This window comes from Lissotriton helveticus, chromosome 6 (assembly GCF_964261635.1).
Source record: "Lissotriton helveticus chromosome 6, aLisHel1.1, whole genome shotgun sequence".
Classification (NCBI taxonomy): domain Eukaryota; kingdom Metazoa; phylum Chordata; class Amphibia; order Caudata; family Salamandridae; genus Lissotriton; species Lissotriton helveticus.
In genome coordinates this window covers 1133906466-1133924547 of record NC_136067.1, presented here as the reverse complement: position 1 = coordinate 1133924547, position 18082 = coordinate 1133906466, and the positions used below count along the sequence as shown (strand labels likewise).

The window sequence follows — 18082 nt, the reverse complement described above, 5'->3', positions numbered from 1 at the left end:
GTTGGAATTTAAAAGGGACCAAAAAATGATCAGACCAGGGGAGAGGGAAAGGAATTTGAGCAGAGAGTTGAGAGAGGTTCGATAGGTGCTTCAATGTTTCTGTAACTGTCCCGTGGCTACTACAACGTGTATTCAACAGACTCTAGAATGGGATCTGACATTACATGAAGAATCCTTTAGCGTCACTGGAAAAGGTATTGCCACATGATCAGTCAAAACGCACTGCGTGGGGCGAGGCCTAAAGACAGCTTTACGCCTCATCAGAACCACTGAAAAACTTTGTATCTCACCTATTGACACAGGCTCCATATGGAAGGGGACCGGTGGGTCATTTGCTAGTCGGAATGAATAAACAGGAATACTACTCTGGTTCCATACTGGAAATTATGGATCAGTCGGGAATGGAGGTAGATGCCCAACTAACCATCAATGAGATACGGACTGACTGTGCACCTGCATCAAGTACATACATCTCTTGGTAAGTCCCCTGAACTACTTGAACTTGTTATCATTGACACGTTTAGAGGACTCTGAATGAGAGGACCTGGAGGGACTGTGACCAGACAGGAAATACTACAAGCTGTAGATCCCCTTAATACAGTGAAAACCCTGGGGGCAAAATGGACTGCCCACAGAGCTCTACAGAACACTCCCAGTAACCATGACAAAATGTTGCCGGGGTATTTGGCAGCCTTTGCACGGAGCATACTCCAGCCCTCCATGAGAAAAGCCCTTGTCGTGCTAATACTTAAGCTGGAGGAGATCCATTGGATGCCACCTCCTATCGCCCTCCATCATTACTGAACATAGTCTAAAAAATACTCTGATTCCTGCAGAATGCCTATATCGCTATCTTCGGAAGGTGGTCCACCCTGATAAATCAGGATTTATTCCTCACACCCTGCCTAGCTGATGATCAGTATGTTCTGACCTTTTTAGACATGTAAAAGGCATTTGATATCTGTGGCGGGTGCTTGATAGTGGGATTGATCTGCAAATTCATAGCATGGATCAAAATGCTGTACACAACGCTGCTGGCATGGATAAGAACTGGGTGCCTTGTGTCAGAGGGCATTCATGTACAGTGGAGTACCCGGAGGAATGCCCCTTGTCCCCCTTACTCTTTGCTCTGGTGATTGGGCCGGTAGCACTTAGATTGTGTTTGGTGAGCAGGGCTGGAGAATACAACTGGGTCTGGCGACACAAGTAGTGTCACTGTAATTGGATGACACAATGGTTTATTTACGCCACCAGATATGTCAGCCCGACCATGCTAACATTGATGAGAGAATTTGGAGGGCTCTCTGGGTTACATGTGAACCACCTAAAATCTGCATTGTTTCTTGTGGGGTAGTTTAAGAATGTGGAGGTTGCCGGCTTCCTGTGACTGGCCTCCACTGGTTCGTTGTTGAACATTACTGGGAAACATCCCTACTGTCAGGCACACACAGTGATGCTGATATAGGGTCCCTATCACTCCATGGTAACTGAACAACTGATACTCTACCTCATGAGATCAAACTGGTCTGTAGACTCTGGGAACGGGCAGAATAGGATGTATAGCTGTGGTATTGGGTTTCGTCAGGTCAACATACTCTGCAAAAACTCTCAAACACCATAGAATAGAAGTTGGCACGGAAACTGGAAAATGCAAAAGACAAGTTTATTAAGACCCCATGGGGTGGTGGTACATTCCTACAGCACCCTTCGGCAATGCAAGAAGTATCACACCGAACATCGGTGCGCGACCTCTTTTATATAAGTTTAACAGTAATGAAAAGGTAGGCGGTATACTCGTTTCACAATTTAGGTACATATAAGGGCATTTTTGGAACACAGCCAACATGTGGGAGTGGTTTGGTACCACTGGTCAGTTTGGGGAACATTCCTAAGAGGTGACCACTCATTAATCTAAATGTTCGAGTACGCATGCGTGAGCTTGACCAGTGCTAAAAATAGCCTGTTGCCGGGCAAGGTAAATGGTCATTGGTACAGAGGAAGGACAAAAGGGCATGCTGACCACGAGGCCGCATGTTCACACAAAATGGAAGCCAACAAATACAAAATGGCCCCGCACGTTTGGTCAAGTTAACGTTGAGAGTTCGTGTAGCTGAGCTAAATGCTAACTCAGGTGCTGCCAAATTACGACAGACGGCCCTTTTAGCATTTAGCTGAAGCTACCTCATAATGGAAGTAGTCCGGATATTCATCATCAATGTTAATCATCATTATCTTCATCACTTCTGCGTTATTCATTTGTTCATTTTTGGCAATAGCTCGTTTGGATGGGATACAGGCCGTAATACATACAGAGCATAAGGTAGGGCCACATTGGATGCATAAACAAAGGAAAAAGAGTATTCCAATAATCATACAAAGGATAGTCAGTAATTTCCAACCCCAGGTACTAAGCAAAGTCCAGAACCAATTAGAAAATGTCCATGTACCATTTTCGGGGTGAATTTCAGCAGCAATTTTGTGCAATTTGGAAATGGCATCATACACAGAAGATGAATTATCTGGGACGTAAACACAACTACTACTTCCGATAATGCGGCATGCACCCCCACGATCAGCCAGTACTACATCAAGAACCATTCGGTTCTGGAGCGTTACAATCCTGGTAATTTGGAGTTCCTCAGTTAAATTCCCTAAAGCAGAGGCAGTTTCATTAGCAACAGCTTCCACAACACGTGTTAGCCGTCTTATTTTCCTGCTGTTTAAGGCAGCCCCAACAAAAGAAAACAGGCCTATATTAAAATCTGCATATTGTTGTAAGGAGGTGTCTGTTTGATCTACGTTTTTAATCTCTAATGTTCTCTTAACCCTATTTAATTTAAAATCATGATATAGTACAAAATCATTGTGATACATAGGCGGGGCAATAAATACAGGGGGTAGTACAAAAGATATATAGCAAGTTCCTAACCACCCAATGGGAAGACGATGATATCCTTTATTACCACAAATAAAGTAAGTATTTCGTGAGGCTACAAAAGCAATACCACTTGGTGTGTCAAATGTGAGAGTAGTGTTGCACTCACTCTTCCCTACCGGAATTGTACCTTTATTCCTCACACAAAGGTCGGCCTTAGTATCAATAACCGTAATCACATGTAGACTAGACCTATTTACAAGTCTTTGATTAGTGAAAATACGAGGTGTAGATACATTGTCCGGACGATATTCTTCCCATTCAAATTTTGTTCCTTCTGCTTGTGGGTAACCATCTCTATCATTATAACACACTTTATTTAGTCGAAAGAGTAGTCCACCTTTTGTTGGCCATCTTAGGGTAAAAAGAAGAGTATACCAAGCATTACAAGAACCATTATGAGAGAAAGGAAGAGGAATAAGTGGAGTTCCTCCTTTCTTTTGATGTCCAGGCAACATTCCACATACCCAACAATTCGAAGGGTTCGTCATATTATGGGTATGATGCAGAATTTGAATGAAGCTATTATTCAAGTAAGTCTGTCTATGTCTCTCTTCATGATAAGGCAGAGTAAAATGGAAATGTTCAGATGGGATTGGAGTGGTAGGCAGTAAATATTCTCGTGCAGGAAGCAATCGTTCTACAGTCCAAGCTATTACCGCTATTACCACTATAGTCGTAACAAAAAGTACTGCACCCAGAATTCTTCTGTTTCTCATCGTAGTAAGTGTCATAGTGCAAAGAACAAAGTTTCAAAATCAACTAAAAAATAAAAATTGAGTGCTAAGATCCGAGGTAGCCGCTGGTGTCTTCTCCGAGATTCAAGACGGGTGTCGCTACACTGGCCAGAACTGATCTCCCCCCCTTGATATTCTCGGCTTCCGTTTTCGCAAACCTCAGAACGGTAACTCAACCAGTCTTGCACAAAATAACTTCTTTCCTTGGACGTAGGTTATATTTCGCTCCTCCAGAAACAGTGTGGTCCGGGAAGGCTCCCTCCGACTCGTGAGGCGTAACAGCTGGGCTCTTCTCTGAATGAATGTTGGATTTATAGAATGAATGAATGTTGGATTTATAGAGCGCGTGGTTGCCCTGGAGCGTCCCAGCGCTGTACCACTGGGGAACCCGTCCTGGCTTTCCCTGTGAGATGGTCCATTTACTGGGCATCCCCAAGGTGAAGCCAGGCATCCCTGGCGGTGGTGGGGCTGGAGTGGAGATTAAGCAAGCTATTGCCCAGAGTTGCCACGTGGGACCCCATGGTTAGAGTGGCACCGAGGCGAGATTTATCGGGCCCGCTGACATTGGTCCTGCACCCGGCCGTGTAGGGAATTGAACCCTGGTACCGGGCTGACCTCAGCCTCCGGGTCTGCCGCCTCTAACCGTTGAGCCACACTTCTCCACCAGATGTCTCGATAGTCAGACAGCACTGCAGGATTCACCAGATCCGGAGAGACACGACGGCAGTGAGTTGAATGTATCCACCGCTTCTTATTCGTGACTCGCACAGCCGTCCGAGTTGCCAGTAATACCTGTTCAGGGCCACGCCACCTCGGCTCCAAACTGCTGGCTCTCACGAACGCGCGGACCATAACGTGGTCCCCAGGACGGAGATCGTGAGCCTCTCCAATGGAATTGTCGGGGAGCGCTTCTCGAACCTGTTGATGAATAGAAAGTAAATCATTTGTTAATCGTACCAAATAATCGTTCATCATTATACAAGGCACATCATGTATCAAACGAGGCTTTGGAACTCCCCAGATGTTCATAGGCCTTCCGAACACCACTTCATAGGGTGTGAGGCCAGATCGGGAATGTGCCACTGATCTAATAGACAGTAATGCCAAAGGCAAAGCATCCGGCCATTTCAAAGAGGTGGATGCCACGATCTTTGCTAGCTTCAACTTCAGAGTCGCGTTATACCTTTCTACTAGACCTGCTGACTGCGGGTGGAATACAGCGTGGAATTTTTGTTTAATTCCCAATCCTTTCAAGACATGCTCCACTATTTTCCCAACAAAATGAGGACCATTGTCATTCCACAAAAATTTACAAACACCATAGCGTGGGAAGTACTCTTTGAGTAACACCTTAGCTGTTGTCAATGCTGTATTATCCTTCGTGGGGTAAGCTTCAATCCATTTACTGAAAGCACACACCACCACTAGGACATATTTGAGGTTATTACAGCGCTCCAGCTGGATGTAATCCATTTGCAGTACTTCAAACGGTGCAGTAGGTGGAACAAACCCTCCTTTAGGAGTATAAGTCCCTTTGGCAGGATTGTACTGTAGGCATATCAGACAGGTCTGCACTACTCTCTTGGCCGTGCTGGCAATCTCAGGATGCTCCCAAACTCCTGTAAGCAATTTAGTAATTGCAAGAGCTCCAACATGTGCCAGCCCATGTGTCATTTGAACCATTGCTTGCAAATAAGCAGCAGGTAATTTCCATCTCTCCATGTCTTTGCTACGCCAACAACCCTCATCATCCAACACTCCCTGTGTTGCCCAGGTTGCGAGTTCTGCTTCAGATGCTGATTTTTGAATGTCTAATATTTCCTCTCTAGCATCGTGCCATCGCTCAGCCTGTGATCTCACCACATACATAGGGGAGACATTTTTTAACATGGCAGTCTCTCTCGCTATGCGATCTGCAAAAGCGTTTCCTTGTCCTATTTTGTCTGTCACCTTCTTATGCGCACTACATTTGATTATCGCTACCTTCTTTGGACATAACAATGCATTCAGAAGGTCACGTACTAATTCTCCATGCATAATATGCACTCCATGTGAGGTCAGGAACCCTCGTTCATTCCAGAGTAGGCCAAAATCATGCACTACTCCAAAAGCAGAACGGCTGTCAGTATAGATATTCACGCATAATCCAGCACTTAACTCACATGCTTTCGTTAAGGCTATCAATTCAGCCGCTTGGGCCGATTTCTGCGGTATTCGTGCTGTTTCTACCATGGTCTTAAGTGTCGTGGTCGCATAGGCTGCAGAAGTTGTACCATCTGGCAACTTTAAACACGATCCATCAACCCACAGTTCCCCATCTACATCTGAAAGTGGCGTATCCTGTAAATCGATACGACCCTTTGTTTGTTCTTCAGTCAGAAAAACACAATCATGTTGTTCGTCCTTCTGGGTCTCAGCAACAGGATATGGCAATAAAGTAGCAGGGTTCAGAGTGGCACACCTCTTTAGTGTAATATGTGGCGCCAACAGTGTTAGCTCGTATCCTGTTAAACGTGCACTAGTTAGATGCTGTGTTTTCGTTTGGTTCAACAAAGCATCTACCGCATGGGGAACTAACACCAACAATTTGTGTGACAAAACTATTCCCTCACTCTGTCGTATGGCTACTGCTTTTGCTGCAACTGCTCGAACATCCAGGCAATCCTCGAGCCACAGGATCGAGTACTGCCGAAAAGTACGCACAAGGCCTCTGCTTATCTCCGTGTGTCTGCACTAAAACTGACAATGCACACCCATCCTTCTCATGTACATACAGTGTGAAAATCTTTGTGTAATCCGGTGTACCTAACACTGGTGCAGAGCAAAGAGCTTCTCTCAATTGTTCAAAAGCATTCTGACATTCATCTGTCCATTCAAGGGGAATTGGTGTAGTTTTGGACAACAATGCTAACAAAGGTTTTATAATGTGCGAAAATCCTAATATCCATTGTCTACAAAAAGATGTCAAACCTATGAAGGCACGAACATCCTTCTGAGTGCAAGGGACTGGTGTATCTAAAATTGCTTGAATTCGATCTGATGTCAATGCACGCCCCTCCTTAGACAAAAGATGACCGAGGTAGGTCACCTTTGGTCTACAATATTGCAACTTCTTCCTTGAGACCTTGTGATTATTTTTGGCCAGAAAAGAAAGTAGGGAGAGAGTACTCTCCTCACATTGTTCCTGCGTGTCTGCTGCAAGTAAGATATCATCAACATATTGAATAAGAGCCACCCCAGACTGTAAGTCAAAAGAATCAAGCTGTCTTTTTAAAGCCTGGCTATAAATGCTAGGGCTTTCTGTGTAACCTTGAGGAACTCGACAAAATCTATATGATTTGTTATTTAATGTGAAGCGGAACAAATATCGGCTATCTGGATGAATGGGAATCGAGAAGAAAGCATTCTTCTAGTCAATAACAGTTAATGTAGTAGATGTAGGTGGAATCAAAGTAAGTAAGGTGGTAATGTCAGACACCACCGGATACTGGGGTACGACTATCTTATTAATTTCCCTCAAATCAATAATGAAACGGTAAATCTTAGTGTCTGTGTCTTTCTTTAGGATCGGAAGAATCGGACTGTTACAAACATTATAGGGGACTTCCTCCACCACCCCTGCCATAATCAAATCATTTACAATATGTGTCAAGGCCACTTCGCCTTCTCTGGAGATCTTGTACTGTGGTACACGAGGCAAAGACACTCCCTCCTTTACAGTAATACGTACGGGAGGAATAATCATTTGTCCCACATTAGTGTCGGAAGTGGCCCATAAAGTGCTTGGGAGAGAAGCTAACGCATCGGCCTTCTGCATGAGGCACGATCTCTCAACCTCTGGGTAGTTCTCATTCAAAATAACCCGTACCCCTTCAGGGGCCCAGCGTATAGTTGCTCGAAAGTGTTTTAGCATATCAAGACCCACAATATTATCTGGTGTGTTTGGAGATAACAGAAACGGGCATGGGGCAGTAAATTTGTCAATGTGAAATATAAGGGGTTGAGACAATGGGCTAAGAGAAGGTGTTCCATCGAACCCTATTGAGGTAATCGTTTCGCCAGACAGGGGAGCCCTTGGAACCAAGTGTTTGGACAGAGCGCTACGAGTAGCTCCTGTATCGACCAGAAACTGATCAGTAGAACCCAAAACATGTGCTGATATATATGGACCCCTTTGATCGACTGGTACTTCAACCGATTCCACACCCCATCCTACGCAATCCTATGCATAACTATTATCCTGAGACTCAGTAAACTCTCCTTCAGCTATCTGATACTGATTCCGTCGATCAAAAGTATTATGATCAGCCTGACCACGACCTCTCGCTTCAAACCTACCACGATCATTCGCTCCACCCCTCGGTCCTGAATAACTATTCCGCGACCTTCCATTCCCTCGACCACGCTGATTACGCTGTTCTCGAAGCACCGGACAATCCGAAGCCCAATGTCCAAACTGCTTACAGTATGCACACTGATCCTCGGAAATATCAGTACGGGTGGAAGACGTACCATACGATCCTCGTCTACCCCTGTCATTCCCTCTCGACTGCGTAGCATAAACCTGAGCCAACATCACCTTCGTCTTTAAGTCCTTCGCTTTCTTATCACTACTTTCTTTAGCCTCCAATTCCTGTCGTTCATAATACTGAGCCATAGTTAATAAAGAAGCGGGGGTTGCCGTGGTCCATGAACTCTCACTAGTCTTGAAACGTTTTGCAATCTCCGGTAGGAGATTAGCCACGTACTTATCAACGAACAAGTGCCTGCCCATATCCTCTGTTAATGATGGACCACTGTAATCATGAAATGCTTCCTCGAAACGTGAAAAGAAATCAGAGACCGATTCATCCGGCTTCTGTTTACAAGAAGCCAACATCGTCCAGTCAATTTTTTTAGGAGGAACAAGCGTTTTTAATTTATTCAAAATAGCCACCGGAAGATCTAAAATCAATTGACATGGCTTACATGCAGGTTCTCTATCTAAATCAGCTCGGGCTAATTCCTTCCAATCCGCACCCAATATTGCTCGATCGTCAAACTTACGAATCGCCCTCCACATATCAGGAGGCAGTATCAACCCAAAGAAAAGGTCAATATCAACTAATGTCATAATACATGAAGAAATAGCACCTTCCACACCTTCATAGAAAGCTGCTGGGTTTTTACGGGGATCAGGCAAAGCATTCTTGAGCGCCATAACGTCCGTTCTATTCCATGGCGTATAAACCCAATTATACACAAAATAACCCTTTGCATCTTTAGACCTCTTATCATCATCTGTGCCTAGCCCTTTAGGAGGGACATACAAAGGCGCAGCTTCTCGCATAGGCATAACATTAACTGCAGCGCTCTTATCTGTTCCAAAGATAGGGCACTCATTGGATACTTCCGTTGATCCAGACGTAGACGAACCCGATGCCTTTTTCTCCGCTCGTAGCCGCGTCGCCTCATCCCGTAGCTTAACCAAACGCTGGAAAAACTCATCCGCATCTACAAAAACAAAAAGACCTTTACGAAAATTCTCACGACCAACTGATATAACTTTAGGTTCTAATTCAGGTGAATACCGTCTAAACCGTTCGACAACTTCATCTCCAAAATGATCTAGAAAATACAATCGTTCTTTTTCAGACCACTTACTCATAAGACCATCAATCTCTGAAACAGTTATTGAATTTGTATTAAGTTTACGAGCAAACGAGCGCAATTCCGTAGCTCGATCAGCAGTTAACCTGATACGCTGATTTCCCTGATCATCCTTGCCCGAGTCCTCATCCGGGGCCGTAGGCGGAACATACGGAGGCGGGCAACGGTCTAGTAACGAAAAATCATCTGACTCATTAGTAAGGACAGGATAAAGAGGACGTTGAATAGGAAATTGACCATTAACTTGCAAATTACGTTCTCGAATCTCCCTCTCTTTCTGTTCCTGCAATTCTTTTTCCTGCAACTGTAAAGCTTTATCACGAGCAGCCTTTCGCTGCTCTTTGTCCGCCAAGGCTTGTTCACGCTTCATTCGTTCACGCACCGCTTTCTCCCACATACGCACACAATCAAACATATCCTGTCTAGACCTGCGCTGAAACAAACACTGCTCCACATACTGAACCTTTCGCAGATCAAACGACCCATGTAGTAGCCATTGTAATTCACGATCAGTTTTCGTGTATTTGTGCCATAATGTACTATACATAATGGGAGGAAGGCCAAATTTTATGTACATTTCACGATTAGGTGTCCCCTCTGGGGGAGCCGGCTGAGATTCATTTAATCGATAACTGGTACCATTTCCAAAGCAGCACATTCCTCGGAGTGTGCTTAGAATAGGCATGTCAAAATATCACAAACGCGATATTACATAAAATGGCACTTAAATATACTTTTACACACGGTGTGCCGTTCAAACAAATACAAAGTCAGAGAAATATCTCTACATGCCTGTCTATGTGAGGTGCACTCCACATATAACTCAAATCATAGGTCCAAACGTTAGCTAACTCAAACAAATTCAAAAAGCCACAGTAAGTGTCAGTAGACTACCTTACCAATCACAAGCTTCTCAAATATTTTCAAACGTCCAGGTTCCAACTGCCAAGTTCCGTAATCGAATCTGCCAAACGGGCACTGCACGACAACCCAACCGATCAGGATCTCAGTCGAGGACCGGCGCCACCTGGAAGGTCGAGTCAGAAGGAAAGGAAAAAACACCGTGGATGCCAAGACTCTGGTCACTCAGTGGCAGCGTACGCGTCCATGGCGAGTTTCCAAGCCTTCGTCGCGACCTCTCCTTCGGGCATCCGAGTCGCCGATGAGTCCCTTCGTGGTCGCCAATTTGTGGTATTGGGTTTCGTCAGGTCTACATACTCCGCAAAAACTCTCAAACACCATAGAATAGAAGTTGGCACGGAAACTGGAAAATGCAAAAGACAAGTTTATTAAGACCCCATGGGGTGGTGGCACATTCCTACAGCACCCTTCGGCAATGCAAGAAGTATCACACCGAACATCGGTGCGCGACCTCTTTTATATAAATTTAACAGTAATAAAAAGGTAGGCGGTATACTCGTTTCACAATTTAGGCACATATAAGGGCATTTTTGGAACACAGCCAACATGTGGGAGGGGTTTGGTACCACTGGTCAGTTTGGGGAACATTCCTAAGAGGTGACCACTCATTAATCTAAATGTTCGAGTACGCATGCGTGAGCTTGACCAGTGCTAAAAATAGCCTGTTGCCGGGCAAGGTAAATGGTCATTGGTACAGAGGAAGGACAAAAGGGCATGCTGACCACGAGGCCGCATGTTCACACAAAATGGAAGCCAACAAATACAAAATGGCCCCCGCACGTTTGGTCAAGTTAACGTTGAGAGTTCGTGTAGCTGAGCTAAATGCTAACTCAGGTGCTGCCAAATTACGACATAGCCCCTAATGCACCGTACTTCGAGGTCAGAAAAATTCCACCAATTCGCTCAAATACCGCAGTCGAAGGCCATAGTCTGCTATTGTGTGGAGGACTGTGTCAATTTAGATTTATAACTAGCAGGTTGATTCATTACATTACACAACGCAGTTGAAACTTAATTTGGGAAGTGGTCAGTTTCTTCATTATGCCAAGATTACTGCTAGCACGTGAGAAATATGGCCAGGGTTCCCCGAGTTCCCGGAACCCACACTTGTTACTGTGCTGACAATGGCCGGAAACCGGAGGCTTATTATACATGTATATTGTGTCCTCCAAACAGACCGCTAAGTCAACCCCAAATGATCGAAGACACTTGGCGGCAGGTGTGTGAATTCCCCATCACATCTTCAGAATGGACTACAATACACAGAGTGGTATGGGACATTTCAGTAAATTCCACCATTTAAGCGTATCCGATACAGCATAATTCATATTGCGTACCTCTCCCTCAAAACACGTTCATGCTCTTTACCCAGACAGGGACTCTGGGTGTATGCGCTGCAGACACAAACCTGCGTATGTTTTCCATGTCGTATGGGGCAGTCTTCAAATAAGCCCTATAGGGATGAGGTATTACAACTTCTACATAGGGCCACAGGCTGGATAATCCAGAGAAAATGAAAACACTGTCTACTGGGACAAGTTTTTCACAACCAAAACACGGAAACTTAGAAGACTATTTGTATTGCTTGGGTTGGCATAGGCCAAATGGCGTATAGCCATTAGATGGCTGAGCCCTAGACTTCTTTTGACAGCTGACTGGCTGAAGGATGTACCGGAATGAGCCGGGGTGGAAGAAAATGACTTGAAAAATGTGATACGCGATGATCGACGGAAGATTACTTATTTGCATGAGGGGCCATGATCCCCGACTTGACCACGGACAACCCTGGCGCCTCCTAAGCTGCAAGAGACACCCCTGAGGTTGAAATCCCTGTAGCTGCTAGCTCACAAATGCAATGATCAGAATCCTTGAGCTCTAGACGGAACGGAATGACCCATTAGTGGTGATAAGGGATCTTCTCTCTTCACTAATTTCCTGATTTTATCACAGAGATGACCTACAGTTGACGGTGCGAGATTGGAGCTCAGAGAGGTGGGAGGGGAATCAGTTTCTTAAAAACGTGCTTGTTTTTAGAATACTTTGCTGCCCTTTGTTGTCTTTAAGGGCATCTAATACCAGTGGGGGTACCTGGAAACCCTGTACTGCACATAGATGTTGTATCTCCTGTAAAACTGTATATTGTTAAAATAGCAATACAAATTATTTTAAAGAAAATGAGACCCCTAACTGATAAGAGAATTGTTACCTTATGTATAGAAATTAGCCATCTGTGAAGTAGTAAACAGTGTTTTTCTTATGACATTTTTCCTGTAGTGTAGTATTAAACTCCAATTTGACCTCTGCTCTGTTGTAACAAATGAGTGAATACGTGTTTATTAGTACAGTTTTTCGAAATAATAGTTGTTGGGCTACATTTATTTGTATTGCCATGTCATAAATGTGTATCAAAGTTTGTATTCAGGTTTGCATTCTAAAATAAACCAATTAAAGTGGAAGGGGTGATGTTGCTGTGACATCAGTTCTTGTAGAACAGCCATGATTGTGCATTGTCTATGTTGATTGATGCCCCAATGTATATTTTTTCATCTGGAGTTGTTCCCTGTTTCTGGGCTCAAAAGAAGCAGTGCTGAGATGTCCAAACTTAATTAGTTGGCTTTATGCAACATTTCTAACTGGGTGCTTCTACATGGTTCTGTGGTTTGGATGTGAGGTGCCATACCACAGTCTTTTCCATTGGGCATCAGGCCTATGTTTCAAGGCATCTGACTTCAAGAAAGCAGCTCGTATTAACTGCGTCCGGGCTCTTCCAACAAGTTAGTGAACCAGGCTCACATGTTGCAGTGATTCAGTGAGTGTCATATTTTGAAAGTACCACTGGTATTGTATGCGTGGTGCACACTCTTTACTGACAAGTAGTGAGATCAACCAGAATGTGTCTGTACTGCTTTTGCAGGTAACTGCACAGGGTGAAGGTGCTCTTCTCAAATGAAACAGTTGGTCTGTTTCAGACCCTCTGAATAGGGTACTCTGGCTCACTACAACTAGGATAACCACCTGACAGGAGCACTGATTGACGTTGCACTGAGTAATACGTTACTACGCACTCCAGAGTTCTAGTGTAAGCATTCATTAAATCATTATAGTATAACTGCATCCTGTTTCTGAATAAAAAGTAAATTCCCTTTAATTTTAGAAATACTACAATCAACCACCCTCAAATTTACATTTTCTTAACTTGAATGCAATTTTTAGGATAGGCCAACATTTCAAAGTTAAAAGTACTTTTTGTAACGTTAATAGGCGATGAGGTATGATGTCACCTATTTGCTTCAATTGAATGTAGCAGCTATACACATCTTCCATACTGATATACAAAGCTGTAAAAAAGATGCTGAAACTGGCAGCTAATCTATATTTGTACTGCAAGGGAACATACATATGCCAGTATGAAAGTGAATCTGATCTGGAAATATCTCCCTAATAAATCTGGTCTAACAAATAACATTGATGTCTTCTTTACCAGCAGGTGTATCTGGCCTCGGCAGTCGAGCACTTGTGTACTGGGACTGCTGTCTTCCTGCCAGATATCCATTCCCAGGAGAACCGCGCAGCGACCTGCAGCACCTATGTCGACAAATAGCGATGCTCCACTGTAGCTCTGTACCTTTTGGTACTGTCCACACCCGGTCCTAACTGCAGCATCTGCGTCTGGTATGTACAGCAAAGGGATAGCTGATGCTAACAATGTGGGTATCAGAATGTGCAGGGGAGATGGGGCCCTAGGCTACTACTGGGTTGGCCTGATGCAGTCTTTGGATTGTTGAAACTGTCTTGTACACTTTCCTATGACTTTCTTGGCTATTGCTTTCTGGGCATCTCCTCTTGTGATTTGCAGAGCCCCCAGTGAAGTATTGGATACGGGGTGGTGCTGAGGTGGAATTATTGGGCAGGTCTGCATTTGTCTGGTTGTGGAAGGCACGGTTTGTACCCATATAACTCTCTTTTCTTTCAAGCACCTGCTCATGTTAAGATTTTCATTTATATCATATGTCATGTTACTGTCACTTCTAATGCACATATTCTGTCAATTGATATTGATATCGCTAGTACAGTGGGTTTCAAGCTAGGTCTGAAGTTACCATTGTATGCTTGAGACTGATTAACTTGTGAGTGCACTATTATTTGTGTGATGGCCCTATTCTTGGTTACGTTACTAAGTCCTAATCACTTAACTGTGAGAATATGATTCTGATGCTTAGAAGTTGGTGCTAAAGGGTTTTCCACCTCATTGCAGTCAGTAGACCAGTCCAGCTGAAAGTGACGAATGTTGGTGTGTTTGTGTTATTTCTTGGTGGTAAGTGATGTTGAATACCAAGAAAGTTCAGCCTGTCGGGTGTTTTTATTTTGGTTGGGTTTATGATCTATCTCAACTGAGTTATGTTGGGAAGTATGTGGTGTATCCTGGAGTAAGTGATGTTGTGAGCTTAGTGTTGTGTCTAATACAGCGGTTAAAAGGCATTAAAAAAGTATGGGAACTGTGATTCCAAGTGTAATGGTTTAGTCACTGAGTGCAGGGGTTGGGTCACTGGTTAGCAAGAGTACAGTGCACAGAGTTCTATTGCCACCAAAAATCGGGTTCATCAAAAAATGCAAAAAAAAAATCAGGGTGACCCTGCAGAAAGGGCAAATTTCTAGCAAACGGCAAAAACCATCTGGGACTGCTGTTTGAAAACATTATGGTACAAAAGGGGGTGTTTCCGGTCCAGGGAAGGCATGGCTTGGCAGTTCGGGCTGGACTGTTCCCTTGAGGCACAGGGTCAGACTGATTTGCATATGGCCATGTCTGAACTGGGGTGGCAGAGTGGGCTAAAGAATGGTGATGGATTAAACCCAGATCTTTTGCCTGGGTTTGAGTGTTTGATTGGTTCAGATGCTCCGTCCATCACCACTCCCTTTTGTACCAGTTTGAAAACATTAAGCACAAATCCTTCCCAAACAGTAACACTGCTCACAGTGATGCATGCAGCTGTGCCCAGTGCAGGTAAGAGTGTGTGTGTGTGGGGAGGGGGGGGACGGGGAGTTGACAGATGACGAGGGAAAATAAAAAAGATAGACACTTACCTTGCGCTTGCCGACTTGCTAAAGCAGTGAGCGCAAGGTAAGTGTTTTATATTTTTATTATTTTCCCCCGGTTGTCTGTCGACTTGGGTCCCCCCCCCCACTCTTACCTGTAGCGGTTGAATACATGTGAGAGGTTCTCAAAAATCTTTTGATGAGAAGATAAAAATTGAAAGCTGTCACCACTGAGGTTTATGTGAACCTGACTCAACTGAACTATTCCCACCCGTCCCAAGAGGAACACACGTTCAAGGAGCTGGTCCCAGCCCTTAATCACCCCTCAAAACCAAAGAAAAAAGTACATGGATTGATTTTAAAAAACCTTGATGAATCAGACATTCAGAATGTAATCGCTTCACTGAAATTTATCTCGCACTTCACTATCCCAGTTCCCTCATCACTCACAAAAAAGACCTCCGTCACTTTTTCTCCCCTCTATCGACCTAGATTGTCAACACATCGCTCACCCAAAGTACAATCCCAGGCTGGCTAAAAATTGAGCAATTGACACATGTCCTGGAAAAAAAACCTGGTGCCGACCCAAAAGATCTGAACAACTCCCGACTAGTAACTAGCCTCCCCCTCTTGACGAAAGCACTAGAAAAATGTGCCTTCACCTTACTCTGTCAACACACTGAAAAATGTGACCTGCAAAACAGCGACCAATACTGTTTCATACCAGGCCACAGCACAGAAATGTTCAGTCTGCACTTTTCAAATGATTGTTTCAAAATCTTGGACCAAAACAACTCCGGTCTGCTCATCCTGTGTGATTATCCAAAGCCTTTGACACTACCAAAATAACACCCTAATGAACATGCTCAAGCACAGAATGGGATTTGCAAGAAATGTGCTCAAATGGTTCTTCTCTTATCTAGATAACTGCACACAACTAATGACATTGGAGGGCTATTTAGCCAGCCTATCCCAGGTGAGGCTAGAAGTTCACCAAGGCTCCACTTCCTTCAACGGCTGCGAGGAACCACTAACTGAGATTATCCATCGCTTCAATCTGGCATACCTTAAGTACTCCGGTGAAACTCACCCGTACCTAAATATCTTCTGTTGAAGATATTATGCACCTCGAGAACGTGTTGGCAAAGGTCCAAACCTGGTTTGCCCAGAAACTCTTCAAACTGAACTCCTTGATGACAGAATTCATCCTGATCGCTCTCGACCCGTAATATAGTCTCCAATTGTGTGATCCTAGCGGATATTTTATTTATTGAGTCGCCTTTTTCTTAATTATTTAATATGAGAGCACCTTCAGATATGGGAGTTTAGCAGGACTACTGTACAAAAACGACCTTCTTATTGATTTAATAGACTTAACATTTGCTCCATGTGTAATAAAAATCTAGCCCACATAAAAAGGGTACACATGACCCCTCACTTGCCTCTTGATTTATCAATAGCTTTGTCATTGGGCGACTGCATGACTGTGTCTTCTCTGGTAGTGTACTATCATTTACAAACAGCACATTTCCATTGAGATGGTCACAAACTCTCACACTGACATGTAATTTTACTGTGCAAACAATATTGTGGAAATTGGGTATACGCAAATATTTTACATTTGCACATCACCAAGTAAGGTGTTCTGATTTGTTTCAATCCTATTAAAATAATTATTTCAATCACACATCAGAATAAATAAAAAAGTGGCTTCCAAACTACTGAAATATTTGTAAAATGTATTTGAAAACAACTGTCATCCTGTAGCCTTTCATTTCACCCAGCACGATTGTCAGACAGTTCACTTGACTTTTCTTTCTGACTGCTAAGTTAGAGGATTTTGTAAACACTATCTCCAGGACAACATAAGGAACAATTTGTGAGAATTAACACAAAGCAAATGGAACAAGATTTGAAGCCATCTTTATTGCTCTTTCACTTTCTGAATTTAAAGAACACCTGTTCTTTGTCATCGGGAATCTCTCGCCGGACAAAGAAAGTAGTCCCTAAAAATAGTTTTCCCTGATAACATATGACTCGCCATAGTGAGGGGGCAAGTAGTTACACACACCATTTGCCACTGTTAGGTGCAATGTTGACGCATCATTACCCCCTATTTTAGTTCACCCCAACTCGGGTATCCCAGGATGGCGCTATCACTATTGTAGACGATTCCAAAGCATCACACGCAGGGGACTATAAAAAGCATTTATGGCGCAAGTTAACACAGTGACGTGGAATGTACGGGGCATGCACACACCATCCCTTAGGTACTCCGTGTATGCATACTTGCAGCGCAGGCACGCTCAGATCACCTGCCTTCAGGAAACACACCTTACCCAGGTTGAGGTAGGGCGGCCCCGCAGACATTGGAGGGGCCAAGTTTATAGTAAAAATTACTCATCACAGGCACGTGGAGCACTGATTTGGGTTAAAGCGGGCGTCCCTCATACAGCAGAGGAGGTGGTAGTAGATCCAGCAGGAAGTACGTCTTCGTGAAAGGCAAACTAAACTGGCTGGAAATGCTTATAGGCTTAGTGTATGCGCCAAACGTAGATCAAGCCGCATTTCTTCCGAAAACTCACTGCCTTACTGGCGTGATGGAGTGGCCTCCCTTGGATCACCGCAGTCCTAGACGTAAGCCTAGATAGATCGTACCCACCCCTAACGCGCTCGCAGGTAGTCTCTAATGCACAAACCTTTCAGTGGTGGCTCACGAACTGGTCCCCAATAGACTTATGGCGCACGCTCAATCTGGCAGAACAAATATACTCATTTCACTCTCAAGTTCACGACCTGCATGTCA

The 18082-nt window shown here is 44.0% G+C and overlaps 1 protein-coding gene across 2 annotated transcripts in view; it reads left to right on the top strand.

Moving 5' to 3' along the window:
* CNST (consortin, connexin sorting protein) overlaps positions 1 to 18082 on the top strand; it is a 357608-nt gene that overhangs the window by 25584 nt on the left and 313942 nt on the right. The window contains exon 2 of one of the 2 annotated variants that reach the window (XM_078648798.1): positions 13727 to 13914. The gene's annotated coding sequence lies outside the window, so the exon portion shown is untranslated. The remainder of the gene's footprint in view (positions 1 to 13726; positions 13915 to 18082) is intronic. The other variant, XM_078648797.1, reaches the window with a different exon arrangement.